Below are 7,789 nucleotides of genomic sequence, written 5' to 3' on the forward strand. Positions count from 1 at the left end.
TAAACAAAAAACCCCAGAATATATAACATCCAATTCTGCTGTCAGAGTAGGGAGGGAATGGGAACTTGACACCCTTGTTTCCTGCCTTCAACACAAGGACAGGAGGAAAAAAAAAAAAAAAACAATAGACATCAGCAGGAGGAACCAAGTGGGGCTGCCATGGGATCTGTGGGGACACTACACAATGGTGAATTTTCCAACTATGAATTCCTAATCTACTTCTTCCATGCGAGACACATCCTTGTCACCCTCAAGAGGGGCGATCTCATCAGGAACCACAGCACTGTGTTCCTCTGCTGCCACTTAATCTTCATTGACACCTAGACCTAGCTTGATCATGCAGTAGATGCGGTTGGAGTGGGTCTGGGGACCCTCAAGGGAAAAGCCAGAAGAGAGCAAGGCAGTTTCTAACGGCAGCACCACCAGGTCCCTGACTGCCTTGTCATTCTTGTCTGCCTCAGCCTTTTGCTGCAGCGTCTCCACAATGGGGTGGTCAGGGTTGATCTCCAGGTGCTTTTTGGCCATCATATAGCCCATGGTGGAGTTGACCCGAAGTGCCTGGGCTTTCATGATCTGCTCCATATTGGCTGTCCAGCTGTAGGTGCTGGTCACAATGTAGCAGGGTGAAGACACAAGCCTACTGGAGATTGTCACCTTCTCAACCTTCTTATCTAAGATTTCTTTCATGAACTTGCAGAGGTTCTCAAACTTTGCCTTCCTCTCTTCCATTCTCTTCTTCTCTTCATCCTCAGGTAGTTCCAGACCCTCCTTGGTAACTAAGTCCAGGCTCTTCCCATCAAACTCCTTGAGTTGCTGCACACATAGCCATTAATGGGCTCAGTCATATATACCACCTCGAAGCCCTGCTTCCACACTCCCTCCACAAAAGCTGAGTTGGCAACCTGCTCTTTGCTCTCACCAGTGATGTAATAGATGGACTTCTGTATCTTCTTCATGTGAGAAACATACTCGACAAAGAAGTCATCTCATCTCCAGACCAGGAGCTGTGATAGCACAGCAGCTCAGACAGGCGGCATCGGTTAGTGGAATCCTTGTGGATCCTAAGCTTGAGATTTTTAGAGAATTTCTCATAGAATTTCTTGTAATTGTCCTTGTCTTCCACCAGCTCAGCAAAGAGCTCAAGGCACTTCTTAACAATGTTTCTGTGAATGACTTTCAAGATTTTGTTCTGCTGGAGTATTTCTTGGGAGATGTTCAGGGGCAAATTCTCAGAGTCAACCACACCACGGATAAAGTTGAGACAGTCTGGTATCAACTCATCACAGCTGTCCCTGATGAACACACGATGGACATAGAGTTTGATGTTGTTCTTTTTCTTCTTGTTCTCAAAAAGATCAAAGGGAGCCCGGTGAGGAATGAATAACAATGCCCTGAATTCCAACTGACCTTCTACAGAAGAGTGCCTGACTGCCAAGTGGTATTCTCAGTCATTGGTGAGGCTCTTGTAGAATTCTCCATACTCCTCTTGGGTTATGTCTTCAGGGTTTCTGGTCTAAACAGGCTTGGTCTTGTTTAGTTCTTCTTGATCAATGTATTTCTCTTTGATCTCAGTTTTCTTCTTCTTACCCTTACCACTGTCATCCTCCTCATCTGAACCCACATCTTTGATCTTGGGCTTTTCTTCATCATCTTTATTTTCCTCTTCTTTCTCACCTTTCTCTTCCTCTGCCTTATAATCACTAATTTCTTTCTCTCGTTCCTTCTCCAGATAAAGGATGATGTATCCCAGCCTAGCAACTGAGAGTGCTTCTTCACTACTTCTTTGACCCGCCTCTCTTCTAAGTGCTCTGTCTGATCTTCTTTAAGGTGGAGGGTCACTTTAGTACCCCTGCCAATGGGTTCACCATGGTCAGCATTCACAGTGAAGGAACCTCCTGCAGAAGACTCCCAGGCATACCATCACCACTGGGCTTTGTGATCACAACCACTATCTCTGCTACCAGGTAAGCAGAATAAAAGCCAACAGCAAATTGCCCAATCATGGAGATGTCTGCACCAGCCTAAAGAGCCTCCATGAATGCTTTGGTACGAGACTTGGCAATGGTTCCCAAATTATTTGTGAGATCAGCTTTGGTCATGCCAATGCCTGTGTCTACCAAAGTCAGGGTACATTTCTGAATGTTGGGGATGATGTCAATTTTCAGCTCTTTCCCACTGTCCAACTTGGAAGGGTCTGTCAGGATCTCATAGTGAATCTTGTCCAAGGCATCAGAAGCATTAGAGATCAACTCCCGAAGGAAAATCTCCTTGTTGGAATAGAAGGTATTGATGATGAGAGACATGAGTTGGGCAATTTCTGCCTGAAAGGCAAAAGTCTCCACTTCCTCCTCTCCATGGTGCACTTCCTCAGGCATATTGAAAAGAAAAGGCTTGCACATATTAGAGAGTAAGGTGGGCTGGTTGTCCAACACACAGAGTGTCCAACACACACTCTGTGCCAGAGTGACTCGAGAGCCGTTCTGTGACTTTTTCAACTTCCGGGTCCTCCAAAAGCTGGGGAGAATCTGAGAGCTGGAGGGAGCTCTCTCTAGTTCTTTCCTCCTCGTCTCTTCTAAGGATTTTGTTAGCATCTCTTTCCCTTTTTATGTGAAATACCTGGAGTATATTTTTCTGACTGATGCTGACTACCCCTAATAAGATTTTACATAAGTAAATGTGTCTATGAGTGAGACAGAATGTAAAACATTAGATGTTTCCGACAGAAGCCTGAGGAGGGCTTTGGAAAAATATAAACTGCCATAAATATTGCTTTTGATTAGGCAGCTATTTGGGGGACAGAGAGCCTATCAGCATTTCTAGGCAGTCACTGTTTCATGTGAAAGAATGTACCCAATATTAGAACATAATTCTATATTTGGAGTGCTACAAAAACAAACAAAACAACTCAGGATACTATTTTGTTAATGGAAATTCCTGAAAACAAAGCTCAACAAAATCGTGGGAGGTGGTGACACTTGAAAAACAGAAATGATTCTAGAGGATTTTAAGGAGAGAGGGCCAAGAAGGAACTTTACAATCTCCGCTGGTCTCGGGATGCTCCCCTTTTCAGGCCCATGTGCAAATGCTATCTTGTCAGCAGGGTCCTTGCTGAATGTTGTTTGCAGTAGTACTCACCTTTCCCCTACCTTCACATCTGGCCCCAGCTTCCATCTCAGCTTCATGTCTCTCCATGCTATTGGTGAGTGTCTTGACTATAAGTTGTCCAAGTTCTTGGTGTTTTGAACAAAGAATTGGACAAAACACACAGGAAAGCAAGGAGAGAATGAAGCAATGAAAGCAGAGATTTATTGAAAATGAAAGTAAACTCCACAGGGTAGGAGTGGGCTGATCGACAGCTCAAGGACCCTGGTTACAGGATCTTGTGAGGTCCAGATATTCTCTAGAGGTTGTCCGTTGGCCACTTGATGTACACCCCATGCAAATGAAGTCGTGGCCCGAGATCAGTCTGATTGATTGTGGAAAGCAACCAATCAGAAGCTGAAGTGAAGTTACAAACTTATACCCATGCAAATGTCTAATTGCCAATTAGAGGCTAAATTGAAGTTACAAAGTTACATGCCTATGCAAATGAAGACTTGGCACACAATTAGTCTGACTGGTTGTGGAAAGCATCCAATCAGAGGGACTTTCAATTTTCCATCTGCCACACAGCAAAAGGGGAGGGAGGGAGTTGCAAAGGGAGTAGCCTCTGGTCTTTTTGTTACTTAGGCATGAAAAGTTGGTGTTTTCCTTTCAATTTATTTCTAGGAAGTCAGTGTGAATCGGCCTTAGGTTCCCTGCCTCCAGACCCTATTCTCCTGCCTCAACCATGGTATATGGAACAATCTGATACCTTAACTATGTATTTTACTGTTTGTCTCTCCCCACTGAATTCCATAAAGTTAGACATGTTGGTCTGTTGTGTTCACTGCCATATCCTCAATAACTTGTACTTGGCACCTAGAAGGCACTCAATAAATACTTGTCGAAAACTTGAACCCCACTACCCAAGATACAACCACAGCTAATTTGTTTTCTTTCCTTCTTATATAAATGTATATTTAACAGTTCTATATGGAGGGAATCTTAGATTCTTAGTTTGTTTCTATTTATATTTTCCCCCACTCAGCCTGAAGGAGTGCCCCTCAACGGAAAAGAAAATGAAGATGCTCATTATTTTTCAAGGACTTTAGGTGTGGAGTGGACAGGTGAGTGTAGCATGGTACTTAGCACTTGTTTAGTCTTCTTGCCCTATTTGTTGCTGGGCTGTTATGCTGGTGTCTGAAAAGAGAAAGATACAACAATTAAAACTAAAGTAAAATTACGTGTCACTGAAATGCCTGAAAGATGTTGCTTACTGAGACAAAGCCATACAGATAGTAGATATTTCTTCTACCTTAGGAGGCAGCAATCTGTCTTCTTCAGGCTGGGGTTAGGCACAGAGGCCTGAGTGTGAGCCAGGGGATCCATCGCCTGGAGCAGGAAGTGGCAGAGGGTGTCACCTGAGCGGGTCCAGCAGGGGAAGACAGCATGACAGGCTCTGTCCCACAGCCAAGAGGACTTGGTTTCCAAACAACAGCCTGTATGTTTTCAGGCACACAGGAGACACTCCGTGGAGACTTTCAGAAGGGGTTGAGAGGAATTTAGGAGGCAGGGGCTCCCACAGAGCCTGACAGTCCTGTTTTCTCACTATTATTGTAGACTTTATTTTGCTGTTAGGCTTGGGTGGCTTGAAAAGCCACAGATGATACCTTTGCTGCTGCTGCTGCTGCTCCTACTGCAGTGGTTGCAGATACTGTTACCATGTCCCTTCCCCCACCTCGTGTCACCCCTGTTCTCCCACAAATATGGTACTCTGGCACCTTTTAATATGGCTGCTGAAGGGAATGTATTATGCTAATTAGATACTTGGTTCTCTTTAACGTCTTTGTCAAAGTGGTATTATTGGGCTCTAATTTCTCAGTGAACACGAATCCTAATTGGAGGTCTGAAATCTTATGGCAACACGTGTTGTCCAAACAATCCAGATGACTGAGAACAGCCCTGTCTGATAGGACTTTCTGCATTGAGGGGTGCAGCAGCCACCAGCCACATGTGGCTATTGAGCCCTTGAATTGTGGCCAATGGGATAGAACTGGAATTTAAACTTTATTTATTAATAATTTTAAATAATATGAATTTAAAATGTTAGTATCCACATGTGGCAGTGCAAATCTAGAATATACATTTTTGTTTTAAAGACTATAATCTAAATGAAAACACAAAATTTAAATGCAATTGTAATTCTTGGAGGACAGTAGTCTAGGCGACATCTGGCTTAAGACCTTCTGTACCTTTGTTCTCATGACTATTGATGATTTTGATGGCTGATCCTTGATATTTAGGAAAGGGATGCTTTTGTCTCATCCCAGTAAAAGGATAAGCTTATTTGCAAATTAAGAAAATGACCACAAGGTAATCCCAGCACTTTGGGAGGCCAAAGTGGGCGGGTCACTTGAGGCCAGGAGTTCAAGCCCAGCCTGGGCAACATGGAGAAACCCTGTCTCTACAAAGAATACAAAAATAGCCAGGCATGGTGTTTTGCTCCTATGGTCCCAGCTACTTGAGAGGCTGAAGTGGGAGGATTACTTGAGCCGGGGTAGTGGAGGTTGCAGTGAGCTGTGATTCTGCCACTGCACTCTAGCCTAGGCAACAGAGAAAGACCCTGTCTCAAAAAAAAGAGAAAGTGACCACAGGATAAAGACATTGTTATTAGTCGAGGTTCTCCAGAGAAACAACCAATGGGACACACACACACACACACACACACACACACACACGCAGATTTATTATGAGGTTGGCTCACATGATTAGGGAGACTGAGAAGTGCCATATCTGCTGTCTGCATGCTTGGGTCCAAAGGCCTGAAAACCAGAGAAGTCAATAGTGTAGGTTTTAGTCCAAGGGCAGGAGAAGACCCATGTCTAAACTTAGACACACAGGAAGCAAAAGGGGCAAATTCCTCTTTCTTCTGACTTTTTGTTATTAACACATTGGATGATACCAGCCCACATTGGGGAGGGCAATCTACTTTATTGATCCACCAATTTAAATGCCAGCCTCATTCAGAAACCCCCTCACAGGCACACCCAGAAGTAAAGTTTAATCTTGGCACCCCATGATGCAGTCAAGTTGACAGGGAATTAACTTTCATACCATTCATCCAGCGTATCAGCAAGAGATGGATTCTCTGGATGTGCTGAACCAATTTCTAAACCTCAAAGACTGATGACCAGAGCCGGGATCGTGATGCATTCCAGAAGGAGATGCCCCATGAGAGCCCGCAACTGACTGGTCACCCTCTGAAGTCAACCTTGACTTCACTACCTATAATGTTTTTTAAAAAATCAGGCCGAGTGTGGTGGCTCATGCCTGTAATCCCAGCACTTTGGGAGGCCGAGGTGGTGGATCACGAGGACAGGAGATCGAGACCATCCTGGCTGACACAGTGAAACACTGTCTCTACTAAAAATACAAAAAATTAGCTGGGCATGGTGGCAGGTGCCTGTAGTCCCAGCTACTCAGGAGGCTGAGGCAGGAGAATGGTGTGAACCCAGGAGGCGGAGCTGCAGTGAGCCGAGATCGCACCACTGCACTCCAACCTGGGTGACAGAGCGAGACTCCGTCTCAAAAGAAAAAAAAAAAAAAAATCAGTGATAATTACTGTACCTAAGAAGACAATTACTGCATATTGAATTGTCACTATAGACCAGGTGTTTCACTATGTGTCATTTTATTTTTCATTTAATTCAAGTTTGCAGTGTGCAGTAATTTTACCCTTATTTTATACATGGATCAACTGAACCATTCTGCTCTGGTCTCATAGCTAGAGTGAAGCACTTGGCCTTGAACTTGGGCCTTTGGTTCCTAAAGACAGGATTCTTCTTCTGTGCCACCTAGCCACCAAAGATACACTGAAAGTAGCTTGAGGAAGTCAGGAGATACAGTTTTATGCACTTGCATTGAGATGAACCAGCTCTTCTAAAGCAACAAAGTATAAACTACCATAGTTCCCCTAAAGCATACACCCACTTAGGTTTTTGGCTTCCATTTTATAGAGCATATGTTTAAAATGAGATCTTCTGCAGAGTCCTCTTGTGAGCACTTTCATTGTCTTTGAGAGATTTATCAAAAGATATTCATTTCTACCAGGCTCTTGTCTACAAAGAAACTATTTGTTGTTCACAGAGGCCCTCCAGTTGCAGGACTGGGGAAAAACCACAGCATTTTCTGGATAGTCTGAGTGAGCAGAAGTGAGTCCTCTGGACACGCAGGTTGCCTTTGGTCTTGGACTTTGCTCAAGCGTCAGAATGCCAGAGCAATGATGCTGCCTTTTGCAGCTGTACAATAAAAGAGACACAAACCAGAAATTTTATATGACTAGAGGTAAGGGAACAGAGTGGTTGACATTTTCCCAGCAGTCCTGGCCCCAGGAATTGTGGGTGGGTTATTGACAATAAGCAGAGAATGCTGCTGAGAGGAGCCATTCCCAGAGCATCTGACGTGATGTTTTCGTTCTGAAGACATGGTCAAGTCACCTTACTGTTCAGTCTGGGGAGAAGCCTGATATGGTTTGGCTGTGTCCCCACCCAAATCTCATCTTGAATTATAGCTCCCATAATTCCCATGTGTTATGGGAGGGACTTGGTGGGAGATAATTGAATCATGGAGGCAGTTTCCCCCATATTGTTCTCATGGTAGTAAATAAGTTCCATGAGATCCGATGGTTTTGTAAGGGGTTTCCCCTTTC

General features: G+C 44.1%; 1 pseudogene; it reads right to left on the minus strand.

Annotated features, from left to right (window-relative positions):
* Positions 1–210: 210 nt before the first annotated feature.
* Positions 211–2,411, minus strand: LOC103246352 (heat shock protein HSP 90-beta-like; annotated as a pseudogene).
* Positions 2,412–7,789: the final 5,378 nt, after the last annotated feature.

This window comes from Chlorocebus sabaeus, chromosome 27, assembly GCF_047675955.1.
Source record: "Chlorocebus sabaeus isolate Y175 chromosome 27, mChlSab1.0.hap1, whole genome shotgun sequence".
Lineage (NCBI taxonomy): Eukaryota > Metazoa > Chordata > Mammalia > Primates > Cercopithecidae > Chlorocebus > Chlorocebus sabaeus.